A 27,406-nucleotide genomic window follows, 5' to 3' on the forward strand; every position below is an offset into this window, starting at 1 on the left:
GTGATACACGTGGCCACCATTCCTTCCTCTATGTGAGAAGGATTTTGTCCTGGCCATTTGGCCTCCAACAGCACAGTAAATGATTTTTTAGAATACTGCAAGAGTAGACCACATACCTCATATAAATTCAGCCCTGGGACTGTTCAGCAATAGTCTCATCAGACTCCATTGCTTCAGTTTCACCTGACTTGTTACTTGCAAATCATCTGTGCTTTGGAAAGGATGGTCAGCCCTGCTCAGGATCCACAGGACCATCCTTAGAGAGGAGGCTGAACAGGGAGATCATTTCCCTCACAACCTTTAGGAAAGGCCAGCAGTTACCAGGATAGGAGACTAGCATCAGACAACACCATGGAGGTTGGCTGCACACACACTACCCTGAATGAAGAAAGGCCGCAGTGGTGTGAACAAGCTAACTCCCTTGGAGTTAGCAGATGGTGCTGGCTTTTTAATACCCTGTCACATATGTATGCTCAAGAAAAATGTTTTGTCTTTATTTTTATTTTAACTGATAGCTCCCATTTCCTCAGTGCTTGTTAGCAATTAGGAGTTTTAATGTTAAACACTTTCCAATTTTTGATATTACCATGGAATAAAAATTTGAAAATTGAGTATTTTGCTTAAAAAATAGAAAGATACACTTATTTAACATAAGTCCATCCCAACACTGTTCTACTTGGGTTTGTACATTCCTCTGTCCCCTTCAACACATGGCAGGCTATGAAGGCAGGTTCTGAAGAACACAGCACCATGCAAACCCATCTGGTTCTGGGTAGCAGGACAGGATGGCTCCCGCAGGCCAGGATGCCGTATCTTCAACTGATTATGAAGTATTATAGTGAACTGCAAGGTGCTTTGGGTGCTTACTGACTGGTTACATTTGGAGAAACACTCATTAGCAGTAACTCTGCTAGTCAAGGTCTGCTCATCCAATCCGAGACTGAACATGGGTATAGGCTTGTGGGTGGGCAAGATTCCCTTTGCATCTGCTTCTCATGTTGAGTCACTCAGTTCCTGACTGCACAGCCTTGCACCACACATTTACATTCAGAGATGACCAGAGATTTTCTGTGGCTGAGACATAGCCATTCTTAGGTCAGGACTGATACACTGCACTCTGAATATCACACTTTAGATGGAAGCTTTTATTTTAATTTTTGTTACATTAGGGTTAACCTCTAATATTTATCAAAACAGTATTAAGTGTAACAACATTTTCATTTCACTATAATGACACTAATACTTAATAAGATTTTATTCTTTTGCTATGAGACAATTTGAAATAGGCTTTATTTAAAATATTTCTTTGTTTAAAAAAAAACAACACATTTGAAACTTCAGCTTTCAGCACATATCCAGCCACTGTGATAGCCTTCAGTAGTATTAAAACCATAAACATTGATGAACATTCTAATGTTCTTGAACACAACAGGACAAACTCCAGTCTGGTGGTCTCTAAGGCAAAGTTGTGTCAGCTCTTGATATTTGATATTTTTGTAGTGTTGGATTAAGCGATCCACATCACTGTTACTTCCACAACTATATGTAGTACTGTGTACCATGAATAAAGATGAATACAGAGGTCAATTCTGAATAGCAAAGAAGTAAAATTCTACTAAAACAATACTACAAAACTCTACATAAACGTCTTTCATAAAAAATGTAAAAAAAAGAAAACTGCTTTATGTTCCTTGAAGTCAGGATAAGGATCTAAAATTTGAAGCCTCATAGGAGTATTACAAGTTCAAACCCAGCCTCAGCAATTTAGTGAGGCCCTAAATAACTTAGAAAGATCCTGTCTCTAATAAATAAATATGTATACTTAATACTGAGCCACTCAGTGTTTAAGTGTTCCTGAGTTCAGTCCCTGGTACCATAAATAAATAAATAATTTTTTCTAAGTAATGGTTATAACTTTCAAGTTTGTGCTTAGATATAGATGGAACACCAAATAGGAAGAAGAAAAACAAATACATTTTTTAAGGTAGTATTATGTGTGGGTTTAGAAGAATGCTATTTCTGTATAATACCCTTAGTGTATGGAGCATGTGTTTATCTACACAAAGGAGCAATTTTATTTCTGTATGGTCCTTTCCCAGTATTGATTTCTAGATGTTTTAGTCAGCTTTTTCTCTGGTGTGACTAAGAGACCTGACAAAAACAGTTATAGAAGAGGAAAATTGTATTTGGGCCTCACAGGGATCTCAGTCCATAGACAACTGGCTCCAATCCTCAGAGCCTGAGGGGAGACTGAGGTGGAGCTAAGTGGCTCAAGACACAACAGTAGGAATCAATGATGGGGAGGGAGGAGAGAGGATGGGAGGGGAGGGGGTAGGGAGAGTGTGTGTGCCAGAGATCGAGCACACACTCAACACAATAAAGACAAAATATATGCCTCAAAGTCATGTCTCCTGGGAACACGTTTTCTCCAGCCATATCCTAACTGCTTTCAGTTACCACTCAGAGATTAACTTACTACTTGGCTTAAGGCTTTTATAACCCAATTGTCTCACATTTAAACCTCCTTCTATTGTCTCATACATGAGATTTGGGGGAACACATTGGTAAATCATAGCACCAGATTTGAAGAAAAAGAGTCTGCTACTATCAGTGTCAAGGATAATTCTATTATAATATTTTTATATTCTCCCTTTAAAAGCTGAAAGCACAAAAGAAAGATTATGAAACTAATATTGATTCAATTATTCTCCACATTTCTAATTAATAATTATTTCTACTAGTTCAGAGCAGCCCTTACTGTTCTCTAAATCAAGGAATTTTATATCACATTGGATAAGAAAAGCTATCTATAACTTTTATACTAGGGCTGATAAGTCTTAAGCCAGGAAATATGCAAAGGTTAAAATGCAGAATTAGTATGTTTTGACAATAGCCAAATTCTGTGACAACAAAATAAATGAAGCTCCACTGGAAAGACAGACATGAGGCTTGGGCCCTGTGCGGGGTGGAAAGAACCCAGGTGTCATATACTCTCCCATCAGCTAAGTTTTCTTACACACAAAGGGAGAAATGTTCTGTCAACCAACTGTCCTGTCTACATGAAGAACCACTTGTGAGGCTCTCTCTTATTCATATGTGTTTCCCTAGTGCTGGTTAATATTGGGGCTTCAATGAATGTTCACTGAATCTGCTTGAGAGGAGGTGCTCTCTTCTATGAGCAGGGATGTTTCCTTAGGACTCACTGTAACTTGGAGGACATCACCTTCTATTTACCTATGGTCTGATTATGAGATTAATAACTCAACTTCTGGCGACCAATTTGACATTTCACCTTCTATGTATTAAGAATGGAATGCATTGGATAAATGATGTGAGTGTTCTGGTTGTGATGTATTGTTTTTATATATCAGCCACCTGTGAAATGAATAATTGAATATTTTAAAATGCTGAGGTTGGGCAAAGGCTCAGCACCTGCAGTGCCCCTCAGGACAGCATGGACTCTGAAGCCAGATGGCCCAACTTGGGATCCTGACCTTGCAGCTTCTTAATTGTGACCTTGAGCAATATTTTTTTTTTTTTTTACTTCACTGTACCTCATCAGGAAAATGACTGATCCTAGTACTTACCTTACAGGGTTGTAATGAGGATGAAATGAGCTGATCTATAAAAGCACCTATGGTAGTATCTAATGACAGAGCAGAGGCATGGAAGATGCCCAAAAAGGCATGAAAGATGCCAGTGTTGATTATAATGATGATGGGGGTGAAAGACAGTGGGGTGTGTGGCTGCTGCAGCCTGATCTGTCTCCTCTTGAACAAATCCTCTGAGCTCCACTACAGACAGGGGCAGAGAGGGTGTTCCACAGCTATTTTCTGAATGAGAAAGGGCATATAGGAGTGGCTGAGAAGAACCTAACAGCACACAGCAGTAGGAGCCTAGGGTCCAGCTGGGACTTCCTCCCTCGTGGCTTCCCCTCCACATATTCCATCTTGTCCCAGAGCAACACTGTGCTCCAGCACCTTCAAAGGGAATCTGTGGAGCAAACTTTGGCGGGGGGGGCATGTTCCACGTAATTCATGATTTGTTTGTCTTTTCTCCCTCTTCTCCTGACAGGAAAGAACAGCTGGAGACAACCACCAGGTGAGTTTCTAATTATAAATTCCCTTCTCCCCACCACTGGGTCAGGGTAGAGGGTCCAGTTCTCCCAGTATGGTGGGTGACCCCCGTGTGGCCATGCTTGTCACAACATAGAATCTCTGGGGTCACTTTTGCTGATGATGGCATTTCTCCTCCTTTTTCATGCAGACATAATCAGAGAAACTTAATGGGAATCACAGCAGCAGCCACTTACTATCCTCTGGGCCAGGTTTTATGCCAGGAATTCTCTCTGTGTTGCCTCCTTTGGTCCATATAATCCCAGTATAAAATAAGCTTTGATATCCTCCCTGGTGGATGAGGGGAGTGGGGTTCAGAGAGGTTGAATCATTCCCCCTGGTTTACACAGTGAATGAGTGGCAAGACTAAAATCCAAAGTCTGGCAGTTCTGAATATTAAGAAGTTATTTCCATTACACAGAGTTTCATTTGCTTCTTGGCCTCACACATGGTACTTCCTAAAATGAATCAAGATCATAATTCATGGTTCCCACACCTGCAGATGCTTCCCAGCAAACAGTCCTCACTGCAGGCTGCTGCAGAGACTGCAAGTGCTTTTGGGTTCTAAGCATTTCTCTAACCCTCCTTTTTCTCCTTCTCAGAAGAGGCCCTAATGACAGGGAAACCATGGACCCTGCTACAGACTGTAAAGAAAGGCCATCTTGTAAATACCACTGCAAACTGCTTATGTATTTATAAATATAAATAATTACACACACATTCTTATTTGTTGAAAACCACTTACAAGGCCTCACAGTAGACTTTTTTTAAAAATTGTATTTTACTGTTGCTTTTAGCTATGTATGACAGTAGAATCTGTTTTGACATAGTTATACAAGCATGAAATATATTCTTGTATCTTAAGCCAATGCTGTGCTTCTAGAGCTGACAGAATTTGGGCAGAGGAGGTGACAGGAGCTTGGACTGCTTGCAGGGAACCATTTGAGAACACTGGCCTTTGGGAACCTGTGATTGGACAACCTTTTCCTCTTGAGTGATCTGCATGGTGCTCTCCCCATATATCATCCTGCTTGGAAGAGACCATTGCAGTCAGAACCATCAATTTCCCTGCAGAAATACATGTGAGGCTTTCCATGAATGTGTATGTATAGTGAATGGAGAGTTTCTTGCCTGCACCTAGCTTGGACTGTAGAGGCCATCAGAGGTGAACTGTACAAGAGGGCTAGATGAATTTTGATGACAAGGTCAGAGGACATTTTGTAGAGAAACTTCAGCAGCTCATGACTCACAGAGGCAGAGTGGGAAGACAACCAGAGTACTCATCTAGATAGATTTATACAAACTGAGAACCCTCGAGGAGACAGGCTCATCTTATATCACACAGCCCATGAGCAGCAGAGGTTATATGATCCAGGTCTCAAGACTCCCTCCAGCATATTCTTTATTTTCATTCCCTCCAGACCAATGAGGTCTTCAATCATGCATAAGTTCACACTGCCTTTGGAGTCTTTTCTATATAGACATAAAGAGCACATTCCCAAAACTGATTATCCATATATAGAAGAATAAGACCAGACCCTCATCTCTCACACTGCACAAAATCCACTTAAAATGGATCAAGGAATTGGACCAGAAACTATGCAACTCCTAGAAGAAAACATAGGGTCAACACTCCAGCATGTAGGCAGAAGCAATGACTTTCCCAATAGGACCCCTAAATCTCAGGAAATAACACTTTGAGTAATAAATGGGATAGCCTCAAATTAAAAAGCTTCTGCACAGCAAAAGAAACAATTGGGAATATAAAGAGAGAACCTACAGAATGGAATGAAATCTTTGTTAGCTACTCTTCTGACAGAGGAGTAATATTCAGAATGTATAAAGAACCCAAAAACTTAATGCCAAAAATCAAATAACTCAATTAATAAATAGGCAAATGAACTAAATGGATACTTCTCATAAAAAGTGGAAATGGCTAAAATATTTTTAAAAATGTTCAACAACATTGGCAATCAGAAAATGCAAATCAAAACTACTCTGAGAATTCATCTCACTCTAGTCAGAATGGCAGCCATCAATAGTACAAAAATAATAAATTCTGGAGAGGATGTGAAGAAAAAGGAACACTTTTACACTGTTGGTGGGACTGTAAATTAGTACAGCCATTATGGAAATCAGAATCCAGGATCCTCAAAAGGCTACTCAGGGAACCACTGTATGACCAGCTATATCACTCCTCACTATTCATCTTAAAGAATTAAAGTCATCTCACCACAGTGATACATGCACATCCATGTTTATAGCAAGACAATACACAATAGTCAAACTATGGAACTAACCTAGGTGTTCATCAGTGATGAACAGATAAAGAAAATGTGGTGTATAGACACAATGAAATCTTATTCAGCCATAAAGAAGAATGAAATTATGACATTTATAGGAAAATGAATAGCACTGGGGAACATAAGTTAAGCAAAATAAGCCAAACTTAGAAGGTCAAGGGCCATATGTTTTCTTTCATATATGGAAGTTCAAGAGGAAAAAGAAAAGAGGAGGGAATCTCATCAAAACCAAAGGGAGATGAGTAGAACAGAGGAAAGTTACAAGGGGGAAGGAGGAAAGAAGGGAAGGATAAATACTGGGGAATAATATTGGCCAAATTATGTTATTATATTGTGTGCATATGTATGAATGTGTAATAATAAATCCCACCAATATGTACAACCATAACACACCAGCAAAAAATATGGAAAAAAGAACACATTCCAAGACCCCACTAGATAATTGTAACAGCAGATAGTACCAAGCACTAGGTATAATATTTTTTTTACTTACATATGTAGGTCAAATTTCAATTTATGAATTAGATACAGTAAGAGATTAGCAATGATCACTAATAATAAAATGGAGCTATTATAGAATACACTATAATAAAAGTTACATGGATGTGCTGTGTGTGGGGGTGTTTGATTGTGTAAAAATCCTACTTTGCTTTTCACCTTTTCACTTAGAGGAAGCATTGTGCAGCTTCTCATGGGCATGTCCAAATTGCCAAGATCACTCCTCCTGCAATAAAGAGATATAATTAAATAAAATAAGGGTTTCTTGAACACAAACACTGTATGTAATACTTCAACAGTCAGTCTGATAACTGAGATGGCCATTAACAACTGGGTGAGTAGCATATGCACCATGGATATGCTAGACAGAGGGATGATCCACTTACCAGGTAGAACAGGGTAGGAGATGTAAGATTTCATCACATTACTCAGAACAGTACATGATTTAAAACCTGAAAATTGTGTATTTCTGTAATTTTCCATTCAATAATTTTAGGCCATGGTTGACTACGGGTAACGGAAACCACAGAAAATAAGCTCACAGATAAGGAGGACTATTATACATGGAAAATGTCACTGAGGATTGGATTTGGCACTTCTGGTGAAGTTAAGGATCACATATATGAATTTTGAAGCTTTCCAGGGGGTGGGAGGGCTTTTACAGTTATAGGAAAGGGTCCTCTGAAAACTGGCTGTCAACTTGCTCATGCCACTTTCAAAAGTCCTCTACTTGCCTACAGGTGCCCAGGGAAGATCCATTGCATGATTTCTCAAGGTTAGAGTTAGGGGTTTCCTAGCTTTTCCTGTTCAGAGGGTCAGTTATATAAGCCAATCAGTACCGCTCATCCAGGATCTGAACAGGTGCCTGGCTGGGTGACCAGTTGACCGGTAAGGTGCCAGGTGGAGTGCAGGAACATAACCTGGAGGGGGATGAGAGCTGGAGGAAGGAAGAAGATCATCAACAAAGAACTCAATTTCTTTACCCAAGAAGGCAGGGTGCAAGGTTACTGCAAAATGGTGAGTAATGTGCACAGATAAGCAATGGATCCTCCCTGTCCATCATTTGCTTCACAATGGCTGCCCCATTGGGCACTGTGACCTTGCCTTATTACTATGTACGTTGCCAACCAGGTTTTGATTTTATCTTATTGCCTCCTTCTTATATAAGTAGCCACACACTTGTTTGTCAACCTGAGGGAAAGAGCTATGTTCTCTGATTTAACAGGTCTTTGTGCTGCGCCAGCTTCTTGTTGGGGACTCAAGCTGCCACTTTATGAGGGCTGCCTTGACTGTTCTGATTTATGTGGACTTGAGGAATTAAAGTTCAGCCAAATCCTTACAATGACAGGGAGATGGGCTCTGACCATTTTATGCTTCTTTCTTAGGATCAGTGATTCTAAGGTTAATCAGAAGAAAAAGAACTCCCTTCACTGTGGCTTTGATAGATGCTGACACTTCACATGTGGTCCTACTTGTTCCTCATGAGAATGCAAGCAGTGGACAACCCCCACCTCTTCTCACCTGGTTCAGATGTCTTACTCATCATGCACTTGGGTCAGACTCAGAGCTTCCCTGATAAAGCATACGTGTGTGTATGTATACACATATAAGCATAAATACACACAAACATATATACATGTTATATACATATATATTATATGTTCACATATATGTATATATGAATAAATCCATTTATAATTGTCTTTTCCTCTCTAGGCCATGAGCTCCTTGGCACTAATGCTTTGCCTGAGATACAGGATGTACCCTATAAATACTTGCCAAGTCAATGTATAAATGATCTGATGAAAGGAGGTACCCTACCTCCATTTCACTTACCAAGGAAATTGACCTCACCTGAGTGACACACAGGAATGGCCAGGTGGGGCCTCTCTGCCCCTCACCTGGGATGCCCTGGCCTCATATCCTCCCCTCAAAGGCATGAGCCTGGTCCTCACAGCCTTGAACCCTCACTCAGTCCTGGCTGGAGAGCTCTTACCTGCTTCTTTGCTTTCTGGCTCCTTCTTACCCATCAGGTCTCAGTTTCAGTATCACCATCACCTTCATCTGGACAATGAAGACTGGCTTTCTAGTTGGTTTCCTGTGTACTCCAGAGGCCTTCCCTGGCCACCCTACCTGCATCAGGTACTGTGGCTCTCCCTCATGGCTCTCCCTTTGCCTTCTCACCAGCTCTCTAGCAGTGCATGCATCTGTTTGCTGACTGTGTTGTCCTGACTTTGTCATGAGCTCACAGGAGGCCAAGAACTACACCATCTACTCAGGTTGCTATCAGAGTCTAGCACTCACAAGGTGTCAGACACATCTCCCATTGGATAAATTAATATGAGCTTCATTTTTGGATGAAGAAACTGAATCAGAAAGAGCTTATGACTTACCCAATCTGAAATAATAACTGCAGAGCACAGACATGAACCCATCTCTCTTACTCCAAAGCCCAAATTATTTCTACTATTCAGCACTCCTTGCTCAGTTAAGGTGGGATGCATTTTATTAATCAGAATATCAAATGTTTTCTTCCTTCCTTCAGCATCATTATAATGCTTTCAGTGCTCATCTGTGCCAGCCACTGTGCTATATGGACGTACAAATTGGATGAGCCAGTGGGCCCCAAAGCTTTTATTTTGGATGCTCGGCCTCAGTGCTGTTGATAGTCAGGAGTGATTCTTTGTTATGGGGTCTGTCCTGTGCATCTCAGAGTGCTTAACATCACCTCTGGCATCTGTCCACTAAAAGCAGGTTGAGCTCCCCAAGTTGGATCAACCAAATATGTCTCTAGGCATTGCCAAAGGTTCTCTGAGGGATTGAAGCCACCCCAGGCAGAAACCATTGATTTAGGGGAAGGGTTCCTTGTGAGTCAAAGGTTTGATGATGATGGCCAAGTGCCATGGATGGGGAAGCGTAAAGTGTGCCAAGGCACGATGCATGATGTTTCACTCATCCTGCTCATTACCCTGAGCACTTAGACATGCTTATAACTGAGCCTTGAGGCTGGTACTCAGGCCAGGATTTAGAAAAGAATAAGAGTCATTTAGATGAAAGAAAGGCTGAAGTTTTTCTCTGGCTGAGGTCACAGCATGTGCCTAGTGCTGAATGCCAGGGAACTTTGTGGAGTTGAATGTGGCTGGAGTTTCCTGGGTGGTGAGACCTCAGGCCAGGGCCCAAGACAAGGGCTGTGTCTGCCAGGACAGAGCCACCTAGATTTCAACCTCTGTCTCCAGTCCATCTACCTGCAGCTTTTCTAGGTCATATTTGGAAACTGTCTGTACCTAACAAAGACGGGAGCCAGGCTTTCCAAGGAAATTTGATGTCAGCTCCAAGAAGGGCTTTGCTTGCAAGACCTGTAGTACCCTGGGAACAAGTCCTGGATTGTGCACTGGAAATCTGTACAGAGAAGGGCAGTATTGGGCCTCACGTTTCAGTGGTGAACTTTGCTTGCATCTGATCATCCTGTGGGGTCTTGGATTTCAGGCAACACAATTAAGAAGTAAGCTGATCATACACTTTGCTGGAAGAAGAATTCTGTAAGCCTCTTAGGCACAAGGGCTGTTAGCAATTCAGAGCCAAGATTTCTGACTTTGGCCCTACACATCTGGATCTTAACACAGTCTGAGTATCATCTGTAACCAATGCAGTATTAAGTGAACGTGGTCAAAGCAATTCAGACTCTTGAGTTTGGACTAAAGCATTTAATTGACAAAGAATTAGGTCCCAACACAGATAAAACCAAGAGGGCCTGCTCATATCGTTCCAAAATTATGCTGAAATTTCAAATCAGGATAAAGTGGCTCCCTTGCTTAATTTATTTGGAATTAAGCTCCTCCCATACTTAGTTTCTGCCAGTAGGGGTAAAAGTGCAATGTTGAGTGTTTTGAGATTAGCATTAAGAAGCACTGGAAAAATAATATATAAATCCCCAAAACTCATCTCAGTTCATGTAAAAAAATAAAATAAAATTTTAAAAACCCACACAAACTTTTTTTTTTTGTGGCCCAAGAAATTGTATCCACTATTTTCGCAAATGTGGTAAGCTTTCCACTATTTCTGTGAGAAGAGGATTATTTGCCAAGATAATGATGATAGCCAGCATTTATTGAATGCTTCCTGCATCCCAGACAGTGGGCAAAGTACTTTACAAACATTACTGCATTTAACTCTTCATCAGCTGTGTGAAGCACGGGCTCACTGTCTTTATTGTGCTTGGGAGGAAGCTGGAGACCAAAGAGCACAAGTTATGTGTCCTGGGTCACATGGATCACCAGGATGTTTATTCCCAAAGCCCATGATCTGAGGTGCCATGCTGAGCATCCAGATGTACTGGGCAGGGGAGTGTGCTAGGCCCAAAATAACTAGGCAGAGGCTCTGCCTAGCAGATGTGAAAATGGTTTCTCCACACAGTGTGTTAATATATAACAGAGAGAAATACAACATGACTTTGCAGCAGATTAGGAGTATCTAATTTCCAAGGGGGGGACACTTGTACATAGGTTTGCAGATAGGAATGAGGTTGTCTCAGGAGGTGAGAAAGGGCACTGCAGGCAGGTGGACCTGTTTGTGTGGGAGGACCCTTTGGGAAGGACAAAGGGCTTGGTGCAGATAGAAAGATGGAGCCACTTGGAGGTGTAGCAGGTCAGGTAGGCAGGGGCCAAGAAGGAAGATGGCCTGAGATGTAACTGCCAAAGCCTCTTTTTCCTTGGTGGGCAGGTTTGCCTTCTCTATGTGCTCAGTTCACTTCCTGCCTTATCCACCATTGACATCTTCTCTGCCTATTTGCTATTTACCAAATATTGGTCAGGAAGGCAGCTCCAAAAATTTTGACTTCAGCTCAGGGAAGATGGAGCTGGTTGAATATTGCAGTTTATCTAAATGTACCCTGGGCTGGTTATTCATGGAGTCCTTCAACCAAACTGCCGTGAACAGTGCAGAATGAGAGAGAATAGCCCAAGAGGGAGCAAGAAATAAGACATGCCCATTGCTTATTCTCATAGTCTTCTGTTTATTTACTTATTTGTACAATATTTCTTGGTGACTTCTCTATACCAGGCTGCAGGCAGGAAGTGTCACAGATAACATCATGTGTAATAGTCCCCAAGCCTCTATGAAGCAGTTGTCAGGCTCCTGTACCAGATGAGGACCTGGTGCTCAGGGAATCAGGAGTTCTTGGCAGGGGTGGCATTCCCACCTGAGCCCTGCAGCCCCAACCCCAGGACCCCCCTCCACACAACCCTAGGCTGCAAAGGCAGAAACCCACAGCTGTGGCAGTGACACTGGCTTCTCAGAACACAGAGTGGTCCCAGGCCCACAGGGAACTGATGGGACCCGCATACACATTCACCCTCTCATGAGAGCCTATTTTGTGCTAAGCCCCATGTGGAGTGGTGGAGAAGAAGCCAATGACTGGAGCCTATTTATGTGGGAAAATATGCAATATGACTCTCCAGATATCTTCACACAGAAATCACTATTTCTCATGCCAACTAGTGCAACAGCACAGAGGGTGGGAAATAGAGGGAAGAAATTCATATCTATTTATTTTGGGGGAGGGATGTATTGGGGATTGAACTCAGGGGCACTCGACCACTGAGCCATATCCCCAGCATTATTTTGTATTTTATTTATAGACAGGGTCCCCCTGAGTTGCTTAGTACCTTGCTTTTGCTGAGGCTGGCTTTGAATTCATGATCCTCATGCCTCAGCCTCCCAAGCTGCTGGGATTACAGTTGTGCACCACAAGAAATTCATATTTAAAGAGCACCTACCATGTATCAAGTTCTTTGCCAAAACTTTGACCAACATCGTCTAATTGCAACCCAGTGGAACAGGGAATGCCTACCTTTATTTTACAGATGAGGATCCTGAGGGTCAGGAACAGCATGGCTTGGCCAATGTCAGCCAGGTGGGAAGGATTGACCTGGCCTCAAGTGGAGGTGTTATTTTGTACCAGGAGCTGATATTTTTTACCAGCACAACTGTATATTTCTTATCAACCACTTTTTGTGCCAAGAACTTTTGTGGCAGTCTGGCAGAACCCACAGACTCTTTCTTAGAATACTTATTTGAATCCATAAATAAAATATAATATGCAGTTATAAAAGAAACTGGTTGTTAAGTATTAAATAGAGTTAAATACTTAAAAATTTGAGCTGTCAAATACATGCTTCATTGTGTTGAACTAAAGGACAAGACCTAGTGGCAGGTTGAATAATATGATAACCTTGAAGCTACCATGAGCATAAACAATACCTTGAATTAATAGGACATACAATTATCTATAATTTCTTTGTGGGCAGTTATAGGCATTGGGGATATTGGTGTAGTTTGTTACCTGTATTTGTTAATTGAAAGAGATGCTAAATTTTAGTTAAAGGCTAGAATCTTAAAGGTGTCATTTTCCACCCAAGTTCCTGGACTCCCTAGATTCTGTCTGTGGATGGCAGGTTAAAGGTGCCACTTTATGGCTTTATGTTATTTAGTTCTATTCAAGGGGCATTCGATAAGGATCTGCCTGTGTAAGTCATATTTTGCACCACAATGTTGTATAAAGGAAAGACAGAAAGTTATTGATACAGAGGGGAGAGACATGAAGAAGGAACAAATCTTTGCAGCATGAACTATGAGACAGGCACCTCCCAGTAGCCCCTCTCATCCACAGGGGATGCATCCAAGATCCCTATGGATCATGAAACAAGGTAGTGCAGAGCCTTACATACACTGGGTGTTTTTTTTTGTTTTTGTTTTTTTTTTACATATACACCCACAGCTAGGATGAAATTGAATGTACAAATTAGACACAGTAAGAAATGAACAACAATAACAAATAATACATATTTATAATAATAGGATAAAATAAAAGTTATGCAATGTGCATGCATTCTCTCAAAATATCTTAATCCTTCATTGTACTCTAGTAACATTTTCAGATAGTGGTAGACAGCAGATAGCTGAAACTACAGAAAGTGAAACTGTGGAGGGGTCTCTACCCTTACTGTATCTTATGTGAGCCCCACTTTAGCATAGGAGGAAGCTGGGTCCAGAGAGATGAGGAGCTCACCCAAGATGTGAGGCTGGGCACTGGTGCCCAGCATGTGAGCCCCACCCTGTCCTACACTGGGCACCGCTCCCCATCAGCCTTGGAGGAGGACGCTGAGTATTTATGGAGGGATGGGAAGTTACAAGAGCCTGCATTTAAGGAAGAAAATTGTTCAATTTTGCTTAGTTTGTAGCCAAAAGCTGGGTCTCTTGGATTGGGTTCACCTTTCTAATCCTTGTGGTAGCAATACTAAAGGAAAGCTATTTACCCCTCTGAATGTAGATGCCATAGAAGAAAGTCTTTCTAAAGAGCCAAAGCCTGATGGCTTAAACAATAAAGAGTGCTTCCGCACCGCCTTCCGCATGAAAGCTACGCTTTCTGGCAGAGCTCCCAAGGTAAGGGCCTCCTGTCCTCCTGTCCTCTGCCTGTCTCCCCGACTTCTGCTCTCCTGAGCACACCTCCTCCCTACCTCCCCTCCTCTCCTTTGAAGAACTCTTGAGTCCCAGTGCCTCTCCCTTCCCTCCTCCTCCCTCATCTCATTCATGTCCCTCCAGGCATCAGGGCTCATAGGACAGGAGGCTCCTGAGTTATCTGCTTTCCTGGCCGTCTCCAGGGAGCTGGGGGCAGGTTGCCATGGTTTCTGAGGTGGCCCTGAAGGGCAAACAGCTTTGCAGGTCAACTTGAAGGCAGAGACCAGTTGCACAGCCATCTGCAGATGGACGCCTCAGTACCCAGGTCAGGGAGGGGGAAGAGGGGTCAGAAAAGCACCCCCTAGGTTGAGGAGCCATAGGAACAATGGCCACCTGTGCATCTTCTACTCATGAAGAGGGAGGGCCAGCAGGAAAGCAGTGACTCCAGTGTCTGAGGCCACTGGGTCCTTGATTCTCACCATATTGCTGGGTACTCTCTGGGACCTGTGAAGTGTGAATGGCACAGATAGTGTCTTCTCAAGGTCACCAGGACAGACCGACAGAGAAAGAATCTCCCTTCAGATCTATCAGACTCTGAGGCCCACACAGGTGTCCACTGCTGTCTCATGGGACCTCTTGGGTCCTGTGGCACATACTTTGCCCACTTCACATGCCCTCCCCAGCCCTCGGACCTATAACTCAAACTTCTGGTCAAGAAAGGGGGGTGCAAGGAAGGGTGGGTGCTGTGGCAGCTAGAGGCCACATTGCGGCCCCACAAAGTGGAGACAAAGCCTGAGGCCTGGAAGCGCCTACTCCAGGGAGGGTCTCAGAGCCTCCCCACGTGTTGAGGCCTGCCATTGACACCTGTGTCTCCCTCCCAGATGCTGGGACAGGTGATCCCACGGCAGAAGACAGGGGCTACAGAAATGTCTCCCTCACTGAAGACATGTTCCCCACCCTCAAGGCCACCATCCGAGCTGTTAGGTAATGATCACCCCCATCCCCTTTGTGCCTCCCTGGCCCAGCTCAGCTCCCCAGAACATGGCTTGTAAAGTGCCCATGGGCTTTGGGCAGGGGCAAGAAGCTTCCAGTCACTTCTGGCCAACAAACAAGGGTATTAAAACTCTGAGGGGGACACTGCCTCAGGAGCAATGGCTCTCCTTGGCCAGTTGTCTGGTGACTCCTGCTCACCTTGCTAAAAACGTGTCCTCACTGCCCTCCTGACAGTTCTTCCAACTGCAACACTGTTCTATGGCTTTAACTGGCATTTATTCAAAAGGGTGTCAGAATAGAAGGCATACTGATAGGGAGTTTTCTTCCTTTATCAGCATTTTACTCAGAATGGCTTTTCTTCTTCCCATTTTCATTAACATTGTAAAAAGATAATAAATTGGAGACCTTTGGATTCTGTGTTAGAGGAGAACTTTTGGATTCTGAGTTAGAGGATTCCATAATCTACTCTGGTGATTTCTGGTTTGCCTTAGAATTCTTCAAGAAATTCAGTAAGCATGCTATACTTCATAAGGGTGAATCCTAGGAACTCATTTGATTGTCCAAGAACCAGCCATGATATTTTCAGCAAGATTCCTGGTCCTATAGATCATGGAAGCACAAGGGTGTAATAAGCTGTGGACTTCAGCAAAGCCTTGGTCTCATTTCTCATGGCACCATCATGGACAGATGAAATGGCTGGATGAGAACACAGCATGTGGATTCATAACCAGACGAAGGATCTTATTCAGAGAAAACTAGTTAATGACTGTGTTGACCTAGAGAGAGGGCTCTGCAGGATTGCTTCATGTTCTGGACTCTGCCCTCTAATTTTTAGCATTTTCCCCAATGCCTTAGTTCAAGGTTTGGCAACCTTCTTCTATAAGTTGCCAGACAGTAGGTGTTTTAGGCTTCGAGGTCCCTAGGTCTCTGTTGCGAGTATTCAGCTCTGCCACCATAGTGCAGAAGCAGTGGTCGTGCTGAGTTCCAGGATAGCTTTACTTTCAAAAGCAGGCAGGGGGCAGGTTTATCCTGTGAGCCTTAGAATTCTGACTCTCACCTTAAGTGAAACTAGGAAAAGGTCAGGCTTATAAAATGGCAATAATTTGGGAAAGAGGGCAAGTAATTGGGATGCTATAATCAACAGGTAGAAATAAATGGTGGTTACATGCTGGAGCCATGGGTCATGACAAACAGAAAGGATTTCCAATACACCATGTCAAAGATCTGTGCAAACACGAGTTGGGAGGGAATGGGAGTGGCTGTGCCTCCTGACACCAACTTTTAGAGTGTACACTGACACTGCTCAGCAGGAGTTACCCTCAAGAGGTGACTCTCAAGAACCTCAGCAGCCCATCATGCCTGACCTTAATACTTCCCAGGAAGATGGAGTGAGGGTTTGATTTCATCTACTGTTCTAGGTTCTCTATGTTACAAGGAGACTCAGAAAATCCAGAGACCAGAAATTAACTTTATCTAGGTGCCCAAAGCAAAAGAAATAAAGAGTCTATTGAGTACAAGATACACCAGCTGTCCTCAAATAGAAAGCACTGGCACAATGACCAAGAGCATGGGCCTCATAAGTGTACAGGACCAACTCTGTGCTCATGAGCTAGATAGTCCTAGGGAGGTGCAGAAGCTCTCTGAGTCATCACCCTAACTGATGTATTAGCAGACTGTTCATAAGTGTGATGCTCAGCATCTGGCATGTAATGAATGCTCAATACATCTTGGCTCTCGTCCTTACTACTATTGTCTCATTGTTCAAATGATCAAAGTGAGGTAATCCTTCAGGAAAGATGCCAGCAGGCCTAATTACACGTGGTTCAAAGGGATAGAACTGCAACAAAAGACCAGAGAGTGTCCCCAGGTGGTTTTCTCTGCTCTCTCTCCCCTGCCCTGACTTTGCTAGCCTCCTGTTACAGTTCCCTTCACCCTGAGCATGATACACAAATGCCTCTTCTTTGCCTTGTAGAATTCTGCAATTCGGTCTCTATTAAAAAAAAAAAAGTTCAAGGAGACGTTGAGGCCTTATGTCTTGAAGGATGTGATTGAGCAGTATTCTGCAGGCCACCTCAACATGCTTTCCAGGATAAAGTACCTTCAGACCAGGTAAGAGAGTCCCCCCTGGTGGGACTACATTCTCCCTGCCACTCAGGAATAAAAGTCAGGTGAACCTTAGAGCTTACCGTGAAAGGCATTCAAAAGTAATGGAAAACGCAGGGGAGAAAACTTAAGGACAAAACTCTCATCAAGTATTGTGGATGTCAAGGCCAACAAGTACCAGACCAAATGGGCTGTGAAGATACTGTGTATCATTGCCATGGCCCAGCCTAGGTCAGCACCCTATCATGGCTGATGGAGAGGAGGATGCAAATGTTCTACTGGCTCTCCCTGTGTAGCTTTGCATGCTGCAAAAAAATAAATACAAAACCCCATTAAGTCCAGCTGGATAATTCTATATATGAATTTTTGACCATATTAAAAATTCTAAGTGTTATTTATAATAGTAAAAATATGCAAATAGCATCAGTGTCCCACTATTAATTGCAATCATCTTAATTCGGCACCTGGATACTGTGCATATGTGCCTAGTCCCTTAGAATCTTCAAGGTGTTTATTGCATAACAGGTGCCATATTTCTGATGTGGAAATGAAAGCTGAAAGAGCCAAAGATTTACCCAAATTACCCAGTGAGTTTGGTGGACTGTGGGTATCACATATGCTATCATCACAAGATCTAAGATCTGCCTATATCTTGTGATGATCTTAACTGATATACTGTGTATGAATGACATGATCACAAACACAGACATACAGTCACACACATACACACACACACACACACACACACATACACACTGACACTGAGAAATACACATGACATGCTCACACTCTCCCTTGTAGGGGGCCTATAGAGAAATTGAGACAATTCAGATGAATGTGAGTCATTTCTGGGCTTGTCCAAATAATATCTCCCCACTCGAGGCTCCTGTGGAGTTAACAGAGACTCCACCCTGCAGGGGTTGGAAGTGAATGATGCCATCAAGTTGAAGATTACTTTGCCTCACACAATTTCAGGCAGTCAGAGCTCAGTGCCTGTTGAACAAACTGATGTGTGAGCGAGTTCTGAGTGTGACATTCTGTTCTTTATGCAAGTGTGGCTCTCTGAGAGACCAAGGAGTGGAGCATGATGGCCAAGACAGACCCGACTCCACAAATATCAGCCAATTTTAATAAGCACAGACTAGATAGTGACAGTGTCATAGTTTTTAATATTCATCAGGAAAGTGTACTCCTAGGAGTTGTAGCCAGAGCTTGAACACCTGGATGACTACCTGTGTTTCCCCAGCCATGCTGATACTGTAGGGGGCTAGATAGACAGGAAAGCTGATTTAGTATGAGATATGGTCTGTCCACGGAGATGCACTGGGTTTCCAGTGGGGAGACAGAGATGGGTACTTCCAGATGCAGGGTCTTAATGGTCTTGTTTCCACCCAAACTCTGCAGCATGAAGGGACACATTTCTCCCTTGTTCATCTCAGCTCACAGAGAAAGCTGGTGTCTCACAGAAGTAGAAGTGGGGTGCAGAGCCAGGATTGGTCCCATCCTGGTCATAGCCAGAGATGTCTGAAGATCAAAAGGCATCTACACACTGAAAGATGGAGTCTAAGACTCATCTGTAAAAACTCCCTAATTAAATTATTTGGGGAGGAATAAAAGAGCTGGGAGATACACAGGCTTGCCACACACACATATGCCATTTCCTGTAACAAATAACAAGATGCAGTCCTCACACTGTCTCAGTGGTTTGTCTGCTTCCCTCCCTCTCCCTGGGGATGGGAAAATGCTCTAAATGCCATCATACAGAAAAGGATGGTATTGTACTGATGTGCTAAGTTCTCTTTCTTTCTGTTTCTCTCCTCTGTCTCTTTTCCCTTCTCTTATATATTCCAAACCCACATATGAATTAAGCAGAAATAGAATGACTTGTTTTCCTTCCAAAACAAAGCTTTGTGTAATTTAGTGTCTCCCCCTTTATTTTTTGTGTCTTTCAGAATAGACATGATTTTCACCCCTGGACCTCCATCCACGCTGAAACATAAGAAGTCTCAGAAAGGGACAACTTTGACCTACCTGTCCCAGCAATCTCCCAGGTGAGAATTGCGTGCACTGACTGGTGGACCCTGTGGCCCAAGCCTGTGGAGCATCCCCACACCCAATCCTTCAGCTGGGTCCTTCCCACCTCTCTTCCCAGACCATGTAGATGATGCTTCTTTTCATGGTTTTGGGAGAAAAAATAACCACCTTGTTATGAAGCAAGAGGAGACACATAAGTTTGTTGAAGCAGGAAGGAAGAACACTTCCTGTTAGGAAACTGGTTCCTTTTTCTGCATCTTCCACCCTTGACTGGTGTCTCTCCCAGTACAAAGGCAGAGAAGGCAATTGCACATCAGGCCCCTGACACACTGCAATTGGAGAGCAGTCCTCTCTCTGAAATATTTGAGAGATTGAAAAAGAAAGTGTCCTGCAGAAGGCCCACAGCTTGACTTTCATCTCTTTATACTCAAATGTGTTTGAGGCAAGTGAGGAGTCCCCCTTAGGGACATCATGCACCTTCCTTTTATAAGGAGAGCTCAGGGTGGTGATCAAAGGCAGCTGCTCCTCAGCCACAGCCTGGGGGATGGAGTAAGGGGACCATGGAACCAGCAAGTATGCCCTGTCTATAGGAGGTGACTGTCACTCTATTCTGTTGCTGCTGATCCTAAAAATGACAGCCTTCTGCTGCCAAGTAGTCCAATTTTTTTAAAGAAAGACTGATATCCAGATTTTTTTTTTAGCAATTCCCCATTTTTTATGTATTTTCAAATCTGGGCAGCACAAAGAAAACACTGGGGGGCCAGATGCAGCACATGGTCACTGGTTTATGACATCTGCTTTAATTCACAGTTGCTCAGCTAAAGAGTGTCCAGATATTTAAAGGGCAAAAGCTTAGGAGAGAGAAAAAACAAGAAGGGACATAACATGAGCAGTTCTGATCAATAGTGAGTCTTCTCTCATCCATATAAAGTATAAAACTATTGAAGCTAAGAGCAAAGGCACCACACATCTTAACCCCATTTCTACCAGCATCCTTTGTTTTGCAAAATTTTCCAGAAGCAGTTTTTGCTTCAATTCTAAGTAAAATGGATCACATGCAATATATGTAGACCCACTGTATAGAATTTCAGAGATCAGGTAACCCCTCAATACCTTCGCACACACACATCACTCTCTCCAGTCAGAGGCTGAAAGGCAAGGGATGAAACACCAGCACTACCAGGTGCTTTAGTAACCTCAACACAAAGTGCCTTCAAGTTTTTCTGCAGTAAGGTAAGCATGAAACCATCAGTGGGTAAGCCTGGAAAACACCAGCTTTTCTTGTGAGTCTGGAGACTTGGTAAGCAGGAGAGTGAGAATGTAGGTCTTCAGGGGTCATGGCCTCTCTAGCAGGAATGACCTTGCAAAGCAAAATCGTATATAATGACCTTAAAGAATCATTGGCTTTTTCCTAGGAATAAACCATATGTATCCAGAACATCCACATTGGAAATGGAAGACCAAAGTATGATGGGGAAGTTTGTCAAAGTCCAAAGAGAGGTAGGTCTTTCCCTCAGCAGAAAGCAAACATGGGGACTGACTTCCAAATGCCACTTTTCATAGGGACACATGATACTTGAGCAATACTGACTACCACTCAGAAAAGGAGGTGGAGCCTCATCCCTGGGTTGGCCTTTGTTGTCTGGCTGACCACATGCAAGCTAATCCATTGTTCTAAGCCTCAGTTTCCCCATTGTAATCCTCATAAAGTGGCTGGGAGGATTGAGTGAGCTAACACTGGTGAACTGCCTGGATATAGCTCACCGCCACCCCATGCACTCCACGGTGGTCCCTCAGAGATGTGCCATGTCCCATCTCTCACCGCCTCTCCCCTCCTTTCTTCTAAGTCCCTCTCAGGGCTTGGGCTGTGGAGGAGCCAGGATGAGGGCAGGCTGTGGGTGTGAAAAGAGAAACCTGCCCACCCCCAGCACCCATGTAGCATACCTCTTAATGTCCACAGCCAAACAGCTCATATTCTAGCATCATTTGCCTAATTTTGCACTGACGGTTTCCTCTACACACATATCCATCCTTTTATTTTGTTCATAACCCACATTGGTTCTATGCAGAAGAAATGAGAGAGAATTTGAATAATTATTCTGTATTTTGGCCCATCAAGAACGCTGTTTCTTCTAGAGGCAGAGGCAGGAGGATTGCAAGTTTGAGGCCAGCATTGGCAACTTACTGAAAACCTGTCTCAAATTTAAAATAAAGAAAGGGCTAGGGATGTAGCTCAGTGGTAGAATGTACATGGGTTCCATCCCCAGGACCACACACACATTGTTTTTTATTAATATTTATTTTTTAGTTGTAGTTGGACACAACACCTTTATTTTATTTATTTATTTTTATGTGGTGCTGAGGATTAAACCCAGGGTCTCACATGTACTTCCCAAGCACTCTACCACTGAGCCACAACCCCAGCCCCACATTGTTTCTTATTTTAAAACTTTAATGTGTATTCTCAATTCTTTCATTTACCAGGTCTATGACCTTTGACAAGTTACTTCATCTCTCTGTGTCCCTGTAAAATTAAATGAGTCACAGAGTCTGTGAAATAGAGTCATACACCAGCTGTTCTGTGGGTCAGACATCATGAAGGCTTGGATGTCATCTCAACCCTTGGCTCATACTGTGCTTCATATCCCCAGATGATATTGTTCACATGCCAACTGCAGCATCCCCCAGAGAATTGAGAACATCACATACATGTGTACCAGGCTTGTGTATATACCCTCCCCCAAATTCAAATGTATTTCCCATTTAGGCAGACAAAAGCAGAGGTGGCTTCCACTGTACGCCCAAGGCTCTGGGTGGGTCTCCAGCTCCAAAAAGTCCTGCTAACACTGTCCCTGCACCTCCAGGGTTCACATCAGCCTGTGGTGAAACATACGACAAGAATCCACAGGCTTCTGGGTAAACAATGTTTGCAAATCATGAACTCCTACTCCTTGCTTGGAGTAGCAACAAAGAGCAAGGCCACCTCTTCCACTGGGGGACCATGAAGGCCTTTAACACTTTCTTCAAATCATCTCTCTGCTTCCAGCCTTTGCCTCCCAGAAAAGCCCTGCCTAGGCTATTTCCAGATTAACACTAATGCAGAGCTTGCTAGGAGGCACAAAATAAATGATTAGTTTCTGTTATTATTAAGAAATGCATGAATTCCCTTTCCTTCTGGAAACTTAATACATGGTACCCCCCCCCCGCCCCAACCAATAACCATGATGCCCACCCCAGAGGTAGCACTCATGCCCAGTCCCTTGTATTTTCCAGGATCATGACATGGGGAAGAAGCTGTATTTCCTTGTGAACATGCATATGCAGCATATGGAATGGCTGCAGGTGCACATCACCGGGTATTACCCAACAAAGGAGACCTCCTCGCCAGCTGAAGGGGAGAAGAAAGAGGACAACAGGTATTCTGATTTGAAAACCATCATCTGCAACTATTCTGAGACAGGTGCCCCTGATCCCCCCAAAAGCTTCCACCAGGTGCCCATCGATAAAGTCGGCCCCTGTGGGGATTTTTGCACATGACCCAGTGAACCCGCCCAGAGGGGGACCCAGTTCTGCAAAGGTTCAGGCCACTCTGCCTTCCTCGCCATCCACATATGCAGAGAGGCCCACCGTCCTGCTGATCTCGACTCCTGAGTGAGTTACCTCTCCCAGGCTGAACTGCACGGCCCCTACTCGGACCACATCTCGCCCCGGCAGAGGCATAGCATCACGCGGGACAGCAATACACCTCTGTCCCTGATGTCTGTCAATCATGAAGAGCTGGAGCGGTCCCCTAGTGGCTTCAGCATCTCCCAGGACAGAGATGATTATATGTTTGGCCCCAGTGCGGGGTAGATCTAGATGAGGGAGAAGTGGTTCCTCGCGGAGGGTGAGACGGACACCGACACGGACCCCTTCACGCCCAATGGCTCTATGCCTCTGTTGTCCACAGGGGACGGGATTTCCGATTCAATATGGACCCCTTCCAACAAGCCCTCTTAAAAGGGGTCACTGGCTGACTCCTCCATGTAATGTAGACAGACTCTGTATAGTTCACTTACTCTCACATCCAGCGCTTACCAGCGGGGACACCAATGGCTTCATCAAGTGCATGCTCTGTGTGGTGGCCCCCCCGCGAGCAGGGGCTTCTCAGGAACTTCTTCCTCCCCACGTCTCCACAACGAAGCTGCTTCCTTTCAGCATGGTTTGCATGACTTGACACTATATAAATTGGTACCACTAATCTCTTTTAAGACACACATTTATCTGCTGTTCTTCCTTTTAATCATGACTGGACCAGTACTGGGAAAAATTATTGATAAGCCTAGCTGTTTGTTGGTTTGGTTGGCTGATTTGGGTTTTATTTTGGTAAGCAGAGAATAGAATTTACCTTTTTTAAGGATCACTGCCTGTTAGTGTGAAATACTCTGGTAATTAACAGTTTTCTAAAGCAAGAAAATAATTTTCTCCACAAAAACACATGGCATGCCAAGAAGCTTCCTACTGAGCAGACACAAAGGAAGATAGTCATCCAATATCCCAAACCAATAATTTTAGAAATGATTATGTTAAGAGAAATTCACAAAATCATTTCAAAGCTCTCAAAGGGACCTCCTTTGGTCTGCCTCTTTCCTCATCTGTAAAAAGGTGTTGGTGACCCCAAGTTTAGAATTTCACATGTGTTATGAATCAGAGGGGAGAAATCACACCACACACACACACACACACACACACACACACACACACAGCACATACACACCTGACAGACACAAGCACACAAACTAAAGTAGTTCCAAAATTATGTAGGCAAAGATAATGAAATTTGCCAGAAGTGAAGTGCCCCTCCAGGCAGGAGCTAAGTTCAGTATCTTCAAAATAAGGTTCCAATTCACATTCTTCTCCATATCTAAAGCAGAAATTACAATCAAGAGTGGATGCAATAATTATATTTTCTAAAGGATTCTTTTTAAAAATGAGAAATCTTAAGCTCAGGTATAATGACATGGCTGGGGTCATTCTGTTGTCCCATGGAGAACTAGGACTCAAAGCCCTAACTGCTGACTCTCTCCCTACCCTGGACTCTTCCCTCCTCTCTCTCTCATTAGGACCCAGAAATCATGCCAAGACACCAGTACTCTGTGTCATATGGGAAACAATTGCCATAGTTTATCCAGGGGAAGAGGCTATCTGCTTTTATTGCAAAATATGCTTATTCAATACATTGCATTTGGGATCCAGAAAAAAAAAATTATACAAACAAGCTTGATCTATTATTAAGTAAGTAGGCAAAATCCCCAGAACCATCCAATTTTACTCCTACAGAATTTTTCAGTGAAAATACTAGAACTGCACATAGCCATGACTCACTGAGGGTAAGTGTATGGCCTGAAGAGCACTATTGTAAAAGCATTAATATTTAGCACAAATCACCTGTGGCCTCTACAGAGATGTTGAAACTCTCTCAAAGACTGATAGAAAAGGCTTCTGTTAGGCATGGGCTACACTAGCTAAAGGACCATCCATAGTATCTATTGTCTTACTCTGCTCACCAATCTAAGCACTGGTTGTGTGGGTAGTTGCCATGGTGACCACCAAGATAATGGAAATGACCTAAACCAATGTCTACATGCAACTGCTACCAATGTTCTCCTCCTTGACAGGAGCCATAGTTGCTATGGCAGACATTTGGTTGATGGTTTCATGAAGACCTCATCCAGGTACCCTGCCCTGAGTTGGAAAGAAATTGCTTAGAGGTTGGTTCCTTTCAACCCACATGCCAATGGGTCATGTACAAAAGGCTAAAAATCTAGTAATGCTTAAAGCTTGGCTCCTGACTTTAAGCTCTGAAAACCAAAGCCTGAACAAAGGCAGACAATGTGAATGGTAGAACGGAGTTGTACATGGAGTGTCCCATGAATGGATGGGTATTGACCTTGAAATTGAGGCAGGAAGAACACAAGAATGATCACATGCATAAGACATGAAGCTCTCCCCTGAGGCTTTCCATTGGGCTTCATGGTATTCTGGGAGGCAAAGGGTATGGACCATTTCATCCCTTCTTCCACATGGCTTCAGTAATGCCAATGGGGCCAAAACCTAGGAAACTTTATGCTCCTTCCTAAGGGTTTAGCTCTTCATTCTCATCCTTCTGGAATCTTTTGCCAGAACTGACTGTGCTGCCTACCATCTAACAAGTAACTCTGCTGGTCTTTATGTATTTGAGTAATTGAAAGAAAAAAAGAGATGGAGAATGAATCAAATTCTCCACATATGCACAAATTATTCTTGTAATATGTCAATATTCCTGCAGAATCTATTAACATCAATATATTATAAGAAGATATGTTTTTTCAAGAATTTGATAGAGTTCTTGGTCAAAAGAGTGAAATCTTTTTAGCTCAAAGTGGGAAATATTTACCATGGACTCAAAGTTAGAAAGGGTATGCAGAAATTATCTTTTCTAAGTTAAAGTTAGAGAAACCTTCTTAATGTTCTTTTAGTACCCTACTGAGAATTGGAACCTGTATCATTTCCCAAACCAAGGGTAGGCAGTCTAGCTTCTGCATGGGCTCCTAAGTCCAAGAACTGATTTTTTGATGATTGCCATATGTCACCAACATCTAGTAAGTTTTCTTATTAGCTATCAGTGTGGACACAGAAAAATATGCATTTCATGAATTAATAATAAGAATCTTAAAACTGTTTTTCCCACCTAAGAAAACAAAAAAAAAAAGAAGAAGAAAATTGATCTTCTTCAATAATTCTGGTTTGATATTCCTTTTTGTCCCCTAAAAATTACATTCTAAGAAAGCAAACCAAACCTGTTCAAGTTTTGTGCCCACAGACAGCATTACAACAGAGCTGGTATTGAGGAATCAGGAGTTTAAGGACCAATATGGAATATTTAAGTGATGGAAAGAAACAGTGTGTTTCCACAAAGATCCTTCTGTTGGACAAAAGAATTACCCACAAGAATTGGCTAATAATATGCCCCAAGATTATAATATGCACCAATGGATTTCCAATTTTCCAGGATCACAGGGGTTTGGGCCAAATCCCTTGAAGTCGTGACAAATTAATTACATCATAAAACTAGGAATGATCTTCTCAAGTAAAACTATGATCTCATTTTATTTGTTTGTCCTCAGTGTGTTATAATATGATGTATAAAAAAGTAAGAGGTGAGACTAAGCGTGTAAAGCACTTGCCCAGCAGGTGATATCCCAGGCTTAATCTTCAGAACAACAACAAAAAGAGTAATTCAATAAGTACAAGAAAGCAAATAATTTGGAACTGGGGATTAAATTCACTGATAGCACATGTATGACTGTTCATGAGGTCCTTGGTTCAATCCCCCACATCACACACCCATGCATGCACACAAATTTTTAAAGAGGTCAAATTTTAGGAAGATCAAAATGAATGAAATAAATTAACTTTACAAATGTTAAACAAAATGAGATTCTACGGGGGTGAGAAAAAACACTTGAGATAAAGCATGAGTTTGACTATCAAACGCTAGCACACAAGCAAGCACAAAAAGATTTTTTTTTTTAAACTTGGAGACAAAGAGAGAAACACTAAATTGAGAAAAATCTTTTCAATGACTGTATTCATTCTTAGAACTGAGACTTCAGAGTTATTAGATATGACACTGATATTATTAAGCTCTAGTTTTCATTAAAAACAAACCACTACCACCACCACCACAACAACAACAACAAAAACCCAAACAGGAAAACCCCAAACTATAGAGGTCAACACAAACTAATTAGTCAACAGTTACACATCTATGTCTATCCGATTCAGGCACTTTGTACTTTGAGTTGAAAGAGTAATTAGCTATAGAAAACTAACATAACAGAATCCACTCATGATTTGCCAAAACTATTTTTATAATTCTATGCT

The 27,406-nt window shown here is 42.7% G+C and overlaps 1 pseudogene; it reads left to right on the top strand.

The window, feature by feature from the left end:
- Positions 1–14,092: 14,092 nt before the first annotated feature.
- Positions 14,093–23,500, top strand: LOC114082610 (potassium voltage-gated channel subfamily KQT member 3-like; annotated as a pseudogene).
- The last annotated feature ends 3,906 nt before the right edge of the window (positions 23,501–27,406 follow it).

The sequence above is a fragment of the Marmota flaviventris genome, chromosome 17 (assembly GCF_047511675.1).
Source record: "Marmota flaviventris isolate mMarFla1 chromosome 17, mMarFla1.hap1, whole genome shotgun sequence".
NCBI classification, from domain to species: domain Eukaryota; kingdom Metazoa; phylum Chordata; class Mammalia; order Rodentia; family Sciuridae; genus Marmota; species Marmota flaviventris.